The sequence below is a fragment of the Myotis brandtii genome, unplaced genomic scaffold (genome assembly GCF_000412655.1).
Source record: "Myotis brandtii unplaced genomic scaffold, ASM41265v1 scaffold154, whole genome shotgun sequence".
Classification (NCBI taxonomy): domain Eukaryota; kingdom Metazoa; phylum Chordata; class Mammalia; order Chiroptera; family Vespertilionidae; genus Myotis; species Myotis brandtii.
Window position 1 is genome coordinate 2008293 of NW_005355584.1, and position 17443 is coordinate 2025735.

Sequence of the window (17443 nt, forward strand, 5' to 3'; positions counted from 1 at the left end):
GATAGCTGTAAGGTACAAAGCTTAGACCTTCCTAAAATTGCATGCATACACACAATTGTTTTTACCGGCTCCTCCAAACAGCCTTGATTATTGATCAGCAAACAAGAGTTTATTTATTTGAATTATACATAATATCCAGGTTCTGGGGACCAAAAGCAACAATGACTTATTTTCCTTCACATGCAACCAGAATATTACAACTCAACACGAACGTCTCAAAGTTTAGCTAGCTGCTTCTCAGAATATGAGCTTTTAATTTTAATGTAGCATTTCCTCTGCCTTTCCAAAGTCATAATGGTCCAGACGTGCGATGTTCAGGAAGATGAATCAAATAATTTCACAATAGCTCCAGGAAAAGAAAATCAAAGTCATTGGATTTAATTCTGCTGCGTGCATTAGTATTTAAGCTTAAATGAAGGCATTGATTATCAGTCTTAGTTAATATAGAGTGAGTAATATTCCAGAGTTATCTGTTTAAAGCTAAAATTAAAATATAAATGAATTTTTCCCTTTAACTTCATGGTTATATGGCAAGCCTTTGAGCTAATGTTATATTAATGCCATATGTATAATTGTTATCTAGAGCAATAGGCTATTAAGTCTCTGAATTATGGTCTCGGAATTATAAGAAATGTTTCTATATTCTGTCTATGTATTTCATTTGCATGAGTCATAAAAATACAAAAACTTAACAGAATTCACATGTCCCGGGTTCTTTTACACAGCAAATGATGATGTCAGTGAACACTAAGCATTCTATGCACTGATGTTGAACTCCTTGGGCTTGCAATAGTGTCCCCTTGCTTGTGATCAATTACTCAACTTGCTGGACTGTGATTCTCATTTGATTCTTAGATCTACATGTTGACGGTGAAGCCAGTTCAGGGACACCAGAGCATGTCTGCTCTGTCTGGAGTTGCAAAGAGATCTGAAGATCTCCGCATTGCAGATACACTTCCTATGTCTGTGGCTTTTGTTGTTCAGTCTGACGTTGAGAGGATTCTTTTTGATGGAGAATTCAGTTTGTTCATACAAGATTGCTTATATTCCAAGTGTGCTCAGGAGAGTTCTAGAACTTTCTGAATGACAGTGTGATGCAGCCTCAATATTTGGGCCCCATGTGCACTCTGGAGTCCACACCTCCACTTCAAAAAGAGCAGCTTCTGTGTTTTGCATATTTTCTGCAGGGGATTTATTTCAAAGCGCATTGTCTGAGCCTTTTTAAACCTCTGATTTGATAGATTTGCAGCAAACTGTGTTTTTTAATCTTTATATAAAGACAACATTTAATTTTCTCATCTGTAGTATTTTCTCTGAAATCTTAGCCAACTAGAATGCCATAATTTTACAATGATGCTGACATTTTCTCTGCTTTTTTGTCATTGTCCTTGAGTTACAAACTATTTCAGATGACTGTCCAGCTCAAGCTGCCTAACTCTTCTCTCCAGCCTTTGTCCTACCTACACCACATGCCAAATGCTTGCCAGGCCCCTGCCCCTCTTCTCAGTCACTGGGTATTTGCTCTTTCATTCAGTGAGCCCCATTATGTTCCAGGCACCCAGAACCTTTAGGACTACAAGGTTTAAAAATAGGCTTGTCCCCCCAATGGGGCGATAAGGACACATATGTAATGCCTTAATCAATAAAGAAAAAAAGGGGGGAGGGATAAATAAATAAATAAATAAATAAATAGGCTTAGTGCCTGAGAATATTGCAGTTATTTGTACATACTATGAATAGGCTTAGTGCCTGAGAATATTTCAGTTATTTGTACATACTATGATCTCTGCTTCAGCCACTGTTCTCCCTTCCTTGTCTTCTCTATGGTACTTTCCACTCCTATTGTTTCTTCTTTTTTTAAAAAAAAAAATATTTTTATTGATTTCAAAGGGGGGGAGGGATAAATAAATAAATAAATAAATAAATAGGCTTAGTGCCTGAGAATATTGCAGTTATTTGTACATACTATGATCTTCTCTGCTTCAGCCACTGTTCTCCCTTCCTTGTCTAATCTATGGTACTTTCCACCCCTATTGTTTCTTTTTTAAAAAAAATATTTTTATTGATTTCAAAGAGGAAGGGAAAGGGAGAAAGAGATAGAAACATCAGTGATGAGAGAGAATCATTGATCAGCTACTTCCAGCATGTCCTCCAGTGGGGATCAAGCCTGCAACCCAGGCATGTGCTCTGACCAAAAATCAAACTGAGACCTCCTGGTTTATAGGTTGATGCACAATCATTGAGCCACACTGGCCAGGAACTTTTCACCCCTATTGTTTCTTAGGTATAAGATTTTTCCATTGAAGAAAAGAATGGTTGCCTGCATGCATCTCACACCATAGCATTTTTCCCATTTCAATATTGGCTTCATCTACTATTGATTATCTATATTAAATCAAATATTAATTAATTTAAATTATGCCCTACTTGTAATGTATTTACTTTTTGAGGAAAATGTTAACTCTAAGTGTGTAATTTCATTGGCTTTCCCCCTCCATATTCACAAATACAGAGAACTAAAATAAGACTTCTGGAGAACAGACTATCTCTCCAATCACCTTTCTCAGGACCACTTCACATCTCTATCCCCTTTAGGTTTTCCTTCTTGAACAAGAGTTCTCCACTCTCTCTGTATTATGTCCCTTTGGACTAGTGGCCACTTCAAAAGTTTGCCTAACATTTGTATTTGACTTTTCTTCAAAATGCAATCTACATTGTCATGTTTCTAAGATCAAATACTACAGTCCAATAGAAAAAGGTACATAGGACACAAAGAAGGGTCTCACAACCAGAGGTTTCAAGCTCAGAAACAGTGTGTTACAGGCGTAGAAATAGTGTGGATTGTGCAAAGAGCAACTTTCATAACCATGGGGGCTAGCTCTGCCTACACCTCAGAATCTAGGGAACTTGATTTATGATCAATAGAATAAAACACATTTTCCTTTATTGTTTTTTATTTTTGAACTGTTTCTGTCTCATGTGTGACAAAATAAAACAGAGTAATGATATAAATATTTCATAGGAAATAAAGTCAGATTCTTACAAATATACCACAGTCCATGCCTGGCTATATTAGTCTAATATTTAAACTACATTTTACAGAACTCTCAATGAGCCTATATGATATATACTAGAGTCAAGATTACTATATACAGTCAACATTTATTGTCTAAATGTAATACACATATGACAAAGGGCATATCAAAATAATATTTTCAAATAAAACACTTCCCGCTTTGGTTGTAATCTAGACATGTGTGATTTATATGATTCATACAAGTAATTTATACTTTCTGAAAACATAGAAAAATAGAGGAGGGAATTTTAAGACAAGATTTCAACAAGATTGTTTAAATTCTTGCCAAATTTAGTGTCACATATTCTTGCCAAATTTAGTGACAGTTTTACTTGGCATTTTTTAAAGAGGTTTTTAACTATATGTTATAACTTGACGTATCTGTGTGATTCCCCTTTCTGATTTTTCTGTCTCCTTTCAGAATAACAATAACGCACTGTCACAGAACCCAGTGCAAACTAACATTAGATATACACCCATTGTATAATAGACAGCTTTCCTCTGGAGTTTTTCCTTTATGCACAAATTCTGAACTGAAAACAAATACACAGAAGGAAGATAGGTTATAATGATTATTGTAGGAAAATGTTGTTGGACCACAAATAAACAATTTTTGTTTTATCTGAAACAAAAATGCATAATTTTGAATAAAATTATAAGCACATCTTTCTTCATAGTGATCAAAATAAATGCTTCAAGCATTATTTTTTAAAAGTACTAAATGAATACTAACTCTCCATGTAATTTATTTGATTAAATATCTATTTACATACCCCTCTGTACACCAATATGTTTTGAGATTCAGTCATTCCCTATACGCCATTGTTAAAGCAAGCACACACTATACCTCCAGAAGCCTTTTATTTTTTTTAATCTTTATTGTTGAAAGTATTATGTTCCCCTTTTCCCCCATTGACCCCTTCTAGCCTGCCCCCACCCTCCACCCCAGGTCTTCACCACCCTATTGTCTGTGTCCATGGGTTATGCATATATGCATACGAGTTCTTTGGTAGATCTCTTCCCACCCCCACCTTCCCTCTGAGATTCCACAGTCTGTTCTATGCTTCTATGTCTCTAGATCTATTTTGTTTATCATTGAAGCCTTTTAGATTCAATTCAAGTATATTATTTTCCCAGTTTTGCTGAGATATAATTGACATATAATATTGTGTAAGTTTAGAGGGAACAATTTAGTGATAATCATGTAGTAAAGCATGTAAATGGGAAGTTTTCTGAATTACTAAGGAAGTATTGGTTTCTTAAACTTTTTTAAACCAAGGATATGTTAAATTGTTAACATGATGTGCAGAATCAGTTTTTGTTTTTGTTTTTTTAACCTGAATGGATGATTTATTTTTATTTTTTTCTCTAATTTTTTTAGCACGGTTACTGTGGAACCAAAAGAGGGAATGTTAGTGTAACAATTTCATAAAATCTGTCATAATGCATTATGGAGCTGTTTTCTGACTAGTTTCATTGTTGAACACATATAGGGTTTAGTAAATTGAGATGAACTAAACACATCTACTCTTCTCTGCACATGAACTTATTTTTGGAAGTTTATCTGTGTCAGTCATTCTAAACAAACTTAGTATGATTTTAGTAAACAATTTACCAAATGTGTCTACAAATTTTAATCATAAACCCAACACAACTTTCTTCTGGAAAATGTCATTAAAAATGCAACTTTTGAGCATAATAACCAAATGACGTATAGTCCAATCAGTCTGTCCTTCTACCTTCAATATTCCTACTGTATGATTCTAACTATACACCATCCTAGAAATTACAAACATATAGAGCCAGTAAAAAAGATTAGTGGTCGACAGGTATTGAGGATGGTAGGAGGGATACATCGGCAGAGCACAGAGGATATGTAAAGCAGTGAAAATACTGTGTGTGGTACCAAAATAATGCAGACATGTTATTATATATTTGTTCAAACCCATAGAAGTTCAACAAGAGTAAACCATCATGTAAGCTATGGTCTTTGGATAATTACAGGTTGTCAATGTAGGTTCTTCTATTGTAACAAATATTGCACTTTGGTAGGGGATGTTGATAATAGGAGAGCCTATGCATGAGTGGAAGCTGGGGGTGTATGGGAGATTTCTGTACCATCTGTTCAATTTTTCTGTAAACCTAAAACTGTTCTACAAAATAGTGTATTGAAAAACATACATATGCAATCTCTAGATCTACACTTCTCTAGGTATTTGTGGAAGAAAGTTCTCTAGCTTTCCCTTAATTTTACTGTGCAAAAAATGGTATATCCAAAATTTGACCACTTTCTGTCACCACAACCACTATTAATCAACCTAGTTCAAATCACTTTTATTGCTTTTTTAATTTATGAGAATGGTCTCCTTTTCCAATAGTCTCTGCTTTACCATTGTTCCTCAATTTATGTTAAGAAATTAGTCAAGTTTATAAAGTTAATATCCATTTCAGGTCATGTCAACCCCGTGCTAGATTCCTGCTGCATTCAGAGTAAAACCAAAGTATTTTCATTATCTGAAAGTACTTTTCTCTTCGGGGTTGGGTGATTATGCTCCCCAAAAGTATCTCTAAATTAAAGTCAGACACAATGTTTATTTCCTCTGCCTGGAGCACCCTTCCCAAAGAGGAAGTTCTATGCCCTTACTCTTCTTAGTTCTTTGTTCAAATAACATCTTTTCACTAAAACATTCATGTAATTCATTTAAAAAAATCTAAATGTACAACTGTGCTACTCATGACTCACTGTTCCCTTTGACAGTTTTTTGTTTATCCACAGCACAGCTAAATCTACTATAGCATTTATTTTATTTATCTATTTGTTTTTCATTTTATCATAGTCTAATGCTTATTAGGGTAGAAACTACTGAGTGTTTGTTCAGTTACAATACATCAGCAACTCATAAAGTCTCTTGCACAAAATATGTGATAAATACTTGAAAGCAAAAGAAGGAATGGATTATCTTTAAAAATACTTGAAGCAACTGAATTGGGCTTTTTACAAAAATATGTATTTAATATGTGAGAACCTTTGTGGGTTTCCTTTGTGATGCTCTGTAGAAATGAGTAGATAACTTAGGTTGGGTCAATAAGTAAACCCAGATTTCACTCATAGCCTCAGACAAGAGGCACCTGCATCTGAGCAACATGGGATAATCACTCACTAGGTTACCCTAAACCCTAGGGATCAGTGGCTGAAATGTTTGTCATGTCTCCTCCTAAGCCAGAAGGAGGTTGACCTTCAGTCCTCAGGAGACACATTGTTTGGACAACTCACTTCCAGAGAAACATTACAATCAGAATATATGACCATACTATTCCCCCTTTGAGATTCCTACATACTAGGATATTGAGACCTAGATTGAAGATTTATGAGAGAGGGATATAAAAAGTAATGTGACTACTATGATTTTATTATTGTGTATTTTTGGCCAGAACCAATATATTTTATGCAGGGTTACCAGTCAAAGAACTACTTGAGGCATCATGAAAAAACTTCCCCAAATTCTAAAATCAAGTATGTATTGATTAGAGGTTGATTTAACATTGACTTATACTCTTAACTAAATGTTATTATATCAAGTTGATTAACAGAGCATTTCTTTATTTTTTACAAGAATGCATATATCCTCAGTTCTCAAAAAAAAGTGTAAAAGAGTATTAGATAAAGATTGAGGCTGTAATTTTACCTATACATTGGTTTTATTATGTTAGCCAAATCTGTACAGCTTTGCAAATGTCTTAGTACAGGAAAGCCCAGACAAGGTGTTTTTACTTTAAAAGAGCCCACCACCACGAATTTATTTAAAAGTGACTCTTCAGAATGAGTTCTGAACAGTGTCTCTGGCAAAAACATGGTGCTCAGTGAATATATGTTGGACGAGTGAGAGAGTCAATGGATAAATGTGTGATTGGAGAGAAAAAAGTATTAACTTTTTATAAAAGAAAAAATATGTCACTAGTTTTTGCTTCTGTACTGTTGCTAATCCTCATTCACAAGGAAATGATGAAAGTAATGACTTCTCCTAACTATTCATAATGAGCACCCCATTTACAGAGCTTTCCTGACAATTCTCATCTTGTGATTATGTTGTATGGAGGTAAAAATTGTCCCCTAAATTAATGACAAATGCATTAGGGCTTTTATCCAGTACACTGTTTGAAATGATTAAACTCATGGAATGTTTGCTTAATCTATTTTCCTTTTCCATACACTATGTTCTTTGCCTGAGGCAAACCCATCTAATAACTCTCAATTGAACAAAACCATAACTCATGACTCAATAAATTATTAAGGAAGCCTGCCTTGCATCTTATTCATCATTTATCCGACCACAATGGCAGAAAGCCTACTGAATTCTCTAACAGTTTCTTGCCTTAACAAATAGTTCTGTTCAAATGAAGAAATGGAGGCACGTGTTTGTGTGTATTTTTTTTTAAATAAAATTACATTTAAAACTCCTTTGCACTAAGACTTTATAGTAATAATAGTCTTGCTCTAGAAAGTTTTAACTTCTAGTTACATCATTTGTAATTTAATTCTTGACTCTAGACCAGTGGTTCTCAACCTTGGCTGCACATTAGAATCACCTGGAATCTTTTTAAAATCTTGATTTCTGGGCCTCATCCTCTGGAAATTCTGTTTCTTTGTTACTAATGTTGTGGCCTCACTCCATAACAAAGAAACAGAATTTCTGGAGGATGAGGATTTTAAGATTCCCAGGTGATTCTAATGTGCAGCCAAGGTTGAGAACCATAGACAGTCCTCTAGAAGTACCCTTATATACTACCTGAGGTTAGATTGAAAAATGAGCTACAGAGTGTAGGATATCAAAATACAGCTTCTCAATCTTTCACAACCTTATTCTTTATATGCTAATATTCTAAAGTGGCCCCCAGAAGTATAAGGTGATAGCATTGTTTAAATGGGTAAGTTACATAATAGGAGTGGAGTAAAGTTGGAAGGGCACTGTGATGTTTACAATACTGCAAAACAAACAAATCATTGGAATCAGGTCAGTAGCAAACAATAAGTTACATTTGTGACCTGCTACATGGTCACCAGTCATATAAACATATTTTGATGCACATTTTAAAGAAGAAAATTATGCTAGATATCTGAATTTCTGGATGTGAGATTTGAGATTATAATCTATCATAGTAAAAAGTTGAAAAATAAACATGATTTCCATCTGCTGATATTAACCACTAGTTATCACATTTAAATGTGTCATTTTGAAGATAAAAATGGATTTTTTGACAGCATCAGAAAATGCAATCTGCCTGCTCAGTTAGCTGCATTTTAAAATTGGCGTGAGTACAGAATACACAACTCAACAAACCTCAAAATAGTGTGCATCTTTAGAATTTATTTTTCTCTTTAAGATTGGAAACTGATGATATAGCAGCTTTAACCACGATTTTTCAGGGGCGGGGGGGATAAAGAAAAGCATCTACAACTCTTTGATTATTCTTCACTATTTCCTTTCAGTTTGGATGTTTCTCTCTGTTTCAGTGTTAATCACAAAAATGAAAGCACCAATTTATTTCTTATGAAAGTGTGTAACTACCACTTTGAAAATTAAAACTGTTGTTTTGAATTGCTCCATGTTTGATTTCAGGTGCATGGTTTTGTCTCTGAAGGTCTGTCAAGGCCAGATTCCTATCTCTTCTTTGTTGTAAAAAAAGATTTGTAAGAAATTTTAAAACTACAATTTGATTCAATTGTTCAATCTTCTTCCCTTTATTCCTAATGGCATGGTTGAGCCAGATGTCTTTTTGTGGATCAGAGGATCAAAAAGAAAAAAGAAGCAGTAATTGAATGTTTGTGCCTGCGAGTGTCTTGAACCCAATTATTTAATCAAAAGCAGCCTGCACCTGCAGTTACACAAGGGCGGGAATAACAAGGTGTTCCAGGCATGTTGCACTGCATCTAGAAAACTTCAGAGGCTTGCCCTCCGAGCCTTCCCTCCTACCTTTTGAAGTTTGACTCTCTCCCTTCATAAATAAACACTCGAGCAAGACCTTCAGAATAAAAGAAGAAATATATATAAAACACCCAAAGAAAATAAAATGTACCCCGTGTCTTATCAATACCTGAATTCCCTACCAAAGTAAATGATAAAACCTAGGATCTAGCATATTTGCAAAAAACAAAGATGAGTGTTTAGTACTGAAATGCAGAAAATTAAACTGAAATGCGTTACTTTCCTCTGAGCAGGATGCAAAGGTGGTTTCCTGGGTCCTTGTCCAGGTGGAGTCAAAGAATGAAGCCACACACAAAAGGTGGGATAGGAAAAGGTGGAAATTTATTGGGAAAGGAGCACAGACTCCCTTGTGGGGAGAGGGAGAGAGAACCACTAAGTTGCTCTTCCCTAAGGTTTATAAAGGCTTAGGTTCTTTGTGTCCTGATATTCCCTCTGATTGGTCAGTACTAGTATAGCAGCTTCAAGACTCAAACTCACCAGGGGTCCCCCTCTTTTTCTCCCTTTTGTTTTTCTACTCCCTGTGGCTTTCTCCTTTATTCTGTGAATGATGAATTCCTCCCCCCTTATTCTGTGAATGTATGCCTTTTGACAGCTCCCAGCCTCCCTGCAGTTCTCCCCATGGACTGCCCCCAATTCCTAAAACTCCCTCAAACCTGCCTATTTTACCCCTAAAAACTCCTGTCAGTACCCTCAGTCTATGATATGGCTGTGAAAAGGTCACCATCCATTCAGCTGATGGAGCCACATGTGAGGTGGCCCAGAAAAGTGGTGTAGAGAACAAAGAGAACCAAACGGTTAAAGAGGAGAAAAGGAAAAAAGGCTTTAATCTGTGTTCTCCGTGACCCACCAGCCCAAAAGGTGGGGCCAGTGAATTTCTCATCCCCAGGGAGGGAGGGGCATCTTTTTATACAGGTGTTTGGTGAGGGCGGGGCCTGAGCTGAGGAAGTCTCCGCCGCAGGGGGTGGGCAGGGTATTCAGGAAGAAGTCAGTATCTGTGTGGGGGTATGTAGATTCAGGGAGAAGAAGCAGGTATCTGTGTCTGGCACGTTGATCTGTTAGAAATTCCTGGGGGAGTCCATTATCTCATCACACGTCTGCATGTATCCGATCCTGGGCTCTCTCCTGTCTGGCACTTGATCTGTTAGAAATTCCTGGGGGAGTCCATTATCTCATCACACGTCTGCATGTATCCGATCCTGGGCTCTCTCTGACCTAGCACCACATACCCCATGTGTTTCACTGTAACTAACACCTGAAGGACCTGATTCTGAGAAAAGGGAGGAATTCTTCAAGAAATGGTCAAACCCACCCTAGCCGGTTTGGCTCAGTGGATAGAACGTTGGCCTGCAGACTGAAGGGTCCTGGGTTCAATTCCGGTCTAGGGCACATGCTCGGGTTTCGGGCTCTATCCCCAGTAGAGGACATGCAGGAAGCAGCCAATCAATGATTCTCTCATCATTGATGTTTCTCTCTCTCCCTTTCCCTTCCCCTTTGAAATCAATAAAAATATATTTTTAGAAAAAAGGAATCTTCAAACACCAAAAGAGTCCCTTTTACTCCTGAGACCATCAACTTAATAAACTCTATTAAATTCTATTTCCACCACAAATAAATGGTCTATACTGTTAGTATAAAAATATTGTAGAGTTTGTTAGTGAGGTCCATTTAAACTGGAGAAAGTTTACACTCCAATGACTTTATAACAGACCAGTTTTTCTAGTATGAAGTAGGGAAAGAATTATTTCAAATGATATATTCCCTATGTTTCAATGACTGTATCTTGAGAATGCATAGACATAAAGGTGGAGAGCACTGAGTAAATATAACAACTGACTCAAGGAAGCAATCAGTTCTGTGTGTTTTGATATAGAAAATTATAACTGAGAACATGGACTGCAGGCATCAACCAGTGGATTGTAAATCTAGTATAAGAACTGAGGGAGAGGCTTCTCCCCGCACTAATAATCTCTGAGGGTAAAACATTGCCCCAGGGAGAAATACCTTCCTGTGTGAGTGAGTGCATGGTGTGTGTGTGTGTTTGTGTGTGGAGGCAGTTGTTTAGTCTGTACTAAAGGTTATTCTTTTTTTAATTGAATTTATTAGGGTGATGTTGGTTAATAAAATTACATAGATTTCAGGTGTACAATTCTTTAGTCCATAACCTGTATATTGCATTGTGTGTTCACCACCCCAAGTCAAGCTCCTTCTATCACCATTTATCCCTCCTTTATCCTCTTCTACCTCCCTCCACTCCCATACTGGTAATCACCATACTGTTGTCTGTGTCTATGAGCTGTTTACTTTAGTGTTGTTGTTTATTGCTTAATCCCTTCACCTTTTTCACCCAGCCCCGCAACTGAAAAATATGTGAACAGGAAGACTGAAACAACCATTTAGGCAAAAATCATCATGTACAAATTGAATTTTAAAAAATAAAGGCTTTTAAAAATTGAGCTCAGCCCTAGCTGGTTTGGCTCAGTGGATAGAGCATCAGCCTGTGGACTGAAGGGCCCTGGGTTCAATTCCAGTCAAGGGCACATGCCTGGGTGGCGGTGCCTGGGTCGATCCCCAGTTCGGGGTGTGCAGGAGGCAGCCAATCAATGATTCACTCTCATCATTGATGTTTCTATCTCTCTATCACTCTCTCCCTTCCTCTCTGAAATCAGTAAAAAAAAATTTATTATAAAAAATTGGGCTCAAACTGCCCCATTAGCTTTTAGATGTGACCTTGCCTTCACTGGCAGGTACCTTATTGTACAAATATTAGGCTGATAATTTTAGAACTCCTTGGTGATATACCACTCATCAAAAAAAAAAAAAAGGATAACATTTTGGCCACAGGGTCCTCATTTATCATAAAGAGTTATGGCAATGCAAACAGATTGATTCCATTTGTTCCTGACACCATATGCAGTTCTTATCATTGAAGCATGAAAAGAAAATATATTGGTTCATATAGATAAATAATTAGGTAGACATTATGAACATTCTCAGTTCATTTAAGGAAACAAACCCAACTAGTACAGGTCACATCTTCTGTTTTTCTTCCTGGTCATCAAAGTGCATGTATTAGTCAGCTATTGCTTCATTAAAAAACACTCTGAACTCAGTGGCCTGGAATAGCAGTAATTGATTCTCACTGACATGTGTGTGTCTGGCCTGGTTGGTGATGTAGAATGAACTCAGCTGGGTGTTCCGCTTCAAGCTGCAGAACTGGACTGATCCCCACTACATGCTGGGTGAGATGTGCTCCAGGTGTTATCATTCTGGCATCCACGCTCAGGGGGCAGAAACTACCTGGGGAAAGCTTTCCTCCTAATGATAGAAGTATAAGAAGGCAAATGGAAATAATCTCTTAAGGCTGAGCCTGGGAGATGGCACACGTCACTGACCTGATAGGCCAGCCCTACCTGATGCCAGAAGTACAACAAAGGAAGCAGAGCCATATGATAGTATGGGAAGTCTTCCCTTCCCATCAAAAAAGGTAACATACATCTCCACCCTATGAATCCAGGTTGGCTATGCCATGGCCCGCATGTAATGACTCTGTGCCAGCTGTGATGCACACAGAGGCTTGCAAAGTGTTTGGACATGAGTGCCCACCCCGTTACTGCTCTATTGAACCGTAAGACAAACATTAATCAGGCCAGGCTAGGCATCCAGACACCGAGAGACTATGTGGGATACACGAGAGACTATGTGAAATATATATTAAGCTGTCCATTTAAATCCACCAGCCTGCCCAGCCCCAGTCAACAGCTTCCATTAAACTCACTCACTCCTTAGAGCAGCGGTTCTCAACCTGTGGGTTGCGACCCCTTTGGCGGTCGAATGACCCTTTCACAGGGGTCGCCTAAGGCCATCCTGCATATCAGATATTTACATTACGATTCATAACAGTAGCAACATTACAGTTACGAAGTAGCAATGAAAATAATTTTATGGTTGGGTCACAACATGAGGAACTGTATTTAAAGGGCCAGAAGGATGAGAACCACTGCCTTAGAGCAAGCCCAGCAAGAGAGCGACCAAGCTGAGCAAGCCAGAGCAACCACAGATTATCTTATATAAGTAAATCCCGATAGAATATTGATTGCTCTTGTAGGTGACTAAATTTTGGGATTTTTTTTTCCAAAAAATAAAAGCTACTTGACAGAAATTGTTGCCTAGAAATAGGTGTTATCTTTATAAAACCTAAAACATAAATGGCACTGCTATTAAAATTGGGTAATAATCAAAAAAATGAAAAATCACCAAGGCACTGTTAGAGAAAGCTGGGACAATGGTGTGCAATTATTCTGTAAAGGTGAAAAAAATGACAACTTATTTATGTAGTGAAACAATTGGAAGAACTGGAACCTATAATAACTTGACAGGTAGAAAATGTACCTAATAAACGTGGAGTTTTCTCCCAAAGACATCAGACAGAATATTGAAAGTGTCAGTTGGATATTTCTAACTGCATATGATAAAGACCTTTTGGAGGGAGATCAGCTACGAAAGAAACTGTTAAGATTGCAAGGATAATTTTAAAAAGTTGCAGAGGAGCCATACACCATTGTTGGAGAATAAACTCTTACTTACCCCTTGTCTCCAAACCAGTAAAAGATGCTTGAAGTTAAAGAAGGCCTAACACCATAGTTAATATCAAAGATATGGCTGCACAAGCCCTGTTTTAATACCTTCAAAAGATTTAATATGATGCCTGATATACTCTCAGCTACAATAAAAATGTTACACAAGGTTGAAACATAAAAAGCAGAGCAAGGTCTGACTCAGATTTTTTTCTTTTTTCTCATAAAGATAATATCCTTATGAGAGTTTTTAAGGAAAAAATGGTGGCTTTGATGAAAAGGAATTGAGATTGCTCAAATTTTATTCTAGATTTGATTATACTATGTCACCCGACCATGTAGTGAAATATTTGCCTTATATGAAGTTCATTGTGGAAAAGAATACTAAAAGTTACATTTTCTTCTTCCCTTCTTCCCTTTCTTCCTCCTTTTCTTTTTTCCTTCTTTCTTCCTTCCCTCCTTATTTCATTAAAATTCAAAAGAATACATAGTTAATAGAATACATAATATGTGTAGGATGTGTTTTTGTGAAATTCAAATTTCCAAAATGAGCATCTGTGATTATTGAAGTAATAAAAAAATGAAAAGTAGCTTATGTAACATTAAAATTTATACTTAGAATATAACCCTTTGCATACATCTCAAATATTAAATGATTTTATGCTCATCACCCTCAAATTGCTAGATAATCCCTCCTTTCCTTTCCCAAATAGAGGGAATCGACACATTTCATGCCAAATAGAACTTGATGCCCAGTCGGAGGTGTAGCACAGTGGCATCCTAGCTCTTTAAATTTTAGAATGTTCTGTACACCCAAAAAGATAAGCCAGGGGATATATTCTTCCTAGAGTTTGTATACGGATATTTTATAGTAGAATTTATGTTGCCTTTATCCAAAGCACATTGGTAATAAGAAAATTCAAATGTGAGTGGGAAAGTGAAGGGCAGAAATGAAACATAGACACGCCCAAATGTTTTCCCAACAAACGAGGCCCAATAGCTGTTGTTGAATGGTCGAATGCATGGAGAGTGAGACAGCGCTCACTGAGCCAGGTTACTTTGTGTCCTTCTGCTTGACCCAGAATAAATTATAATGCTCTTGCTGCTCATGGAGAGTGAGACAGCGCTCACTGAGCCGGGTTACTTTGTGTCCTGCTTGACCCAGAATAAATTATAATGCTCTTGCTGCTTGGCAGCTTTTCACAGAGTGTCCAAGGCATGCTAGGTGCTGCAGCCTGCTTCCCGACTCCTGCAGGGTGCTGTATGTCAGCGCTAAGTTGTCACAGGAATCCCTTTGTTTCTCAGCCGACTCTTTTATCAGCATTAAATCACCGGGGTGCTGTCTGTGGGGGCTTATTACTTTCATCTTTATTTTCCTTGGACATATGTATTATTTTTGCCTCTGAAACAAAGAGACAGGAGATGCTGAAAATAAATGGTCATGTTAATCCTTTCTTTATTATCAATTGAAAAGAAAAAGATGGCACTTTAACTCATGCCCTGACAATGTTTTTCTATCTTTGTCCCCTTGGACTTTCCTTTGCAGTCAATGTGAAGTTAAAGTAACTATTCGGAAGCTAAGCTTCTTCAATGAATATATTAGCAATTCGTTAAAATGGATTGAGTGACAAGAAATATAACATTCATTATGTTATTTCTAACTGAATTTTTCTTAATAGATATTAAAAGTATTTCAAAGTTTAGAAAACCATTTTGAATACAAAGCACTTCATAATAGCCTCTAACTTCTGTCATACCAAGCCGCCTTTAATTTAATGTAAGTTACTGTTTAAAATTGAAAAGAAATAAACTCATCTACCCTTTGTTTGAAGAGCTGTACTGAGCAGTATTTTGACTATATTTAAATCATCTTCACATATAGTTATAAAGCATCTTATTGCATATATCATCTCAGTTGATGTGTTTATCCTTACTTCATTAATTTTTCATATATTATTTTATGGATTTTCAAATTGTGTAGAAAAAAGAAAAGAGATGCGCATTCTCTTCTCTCTTAAAAATCATATTAGAATTTTAAATCTGTCTTTATTATTAATTATACTTTAATTAGCCTTTTTAAGAAAACACTAAGCTGAATTTCACAGCTTTTTCATATTTATTTATACTACTATGGGTTTCGTCTACTTTATATGCAATACTCAGTGTGCTAAGACATGTAATGTGAATGATGGGGCATATGCATATAAATATGGAATATTTATACATTTTAAATCTTTCTTTAAAACAAGAGAGATGATCATTTTCAAACCATATTACTCTCATTTATCTCCATGATGCCATTAATGTTGTAAAATGTTGCAGCAACATTACTAACTCCTGAAGGCCTGCATCAGCCTTTAGCTACTCAGCCGCATTATTAGATTGTCAACATAATTCAGACATCTCATATAGAAAGAGCCAACCCGCTGGCTCCAATGCCTTGTAAATGTATTTGCTTGATGAAGTAGGTCTGAACATATTGCGGCCTTGACTTGCTATGCACACAGCACTTGCAGAATCAACTCCTGCTGCTTCAAAAGTGCGCTTACGATCTGTCGTTCTTTGGTATGTTTCAATTTCTGGTCACAAATGAGCATTTGATCAAAGAAAATGCAACTGGTAACATGAGCTGAAATATCGGTATTGTACTAATCAGCATTACAAATTGGCACGTTTTCACTGACTTCTCCAATTAAGAAATTAAATAAAGCCTCCAAATTTACAGACAAAATATTTAAGAAAGGCATCAAAATATTTACAACGTGAAGTGTATGCTTTTGTTTTGCAAGTCATGAGTATAGCACTGTCAGGTGAGTTTTGTATATAAAATAGAATAAAAACAAAAATAGCAGTTCCCTTTTTAAACTGAATTCAAACATGGAGCACACACACAAAAATCCAGAACTGAACTTAATAGCAGAGTAGAAAAAAACAGTGGAGAATTATTTGATTTGACTCTTGAGCTCACAGGGTGCGAACAATGAATATAGAAAGTTGGAAGAGAAAAAACAGAAAACATTCTGCCAGTCTCTGAAGTGCCTTTATCACTCTGCCTCCTCTACCTTTAGATGCTACCACTTTGAATTGACTCAGCACTGCTAAACTAAGGTTCATTTATTTTGGATTGTTTTGGTCTTTTTTTAATACCTCAGAGATAATCAAAATGTGTATTCTTAGAGGAACTGAATTGGATAAGGAATCAACACTCTATTACCAAGTAAAACAACATTCTAGGTAACCCAGCCAGTCAAGATATGAGTGGTGATGAAAAAAAAAATCTGCAACTATGTATGGTGACAGATGTTATTTAAACTTATTGTGGTGATCATTTTGCAATATATACAAAATATTAGTGGACAGGTGCACAAAGACATGCACATTGAAAGGAAATTAATTAGAAGAAATATTTTAATATCGCTATTCGCTCTTTCTCTATAATAGAAGTGTCAACCAAATTCACAATCGACAATGACAGATCAAAACAGATGTGTGGTTGGCGCCAGCAAGAGCTTTATATGTATTGTGCATGTGCGAGTCAACTTAGCCTTTTATATATAGATAATAAACTTGCTTAATTAGACCTGCTTCCTGATTTAGCTAACCTTTTTCCAGCCCAGTGAAGCACCCCAACTTCTCTTTCAGATAATTGTCAGCAACACAGCAGTAAATATTAACACAAAGAAGATTATTATTGTAGATCATGCAGGGAGAACAAAGGGTAATATTTAACTGCAGCAGTGTTTGACTATATTCTGTGCAGTGAGAAAACCTGAAGTCATTTTCAAGGTCCACCATTTCTTACTTCTTTT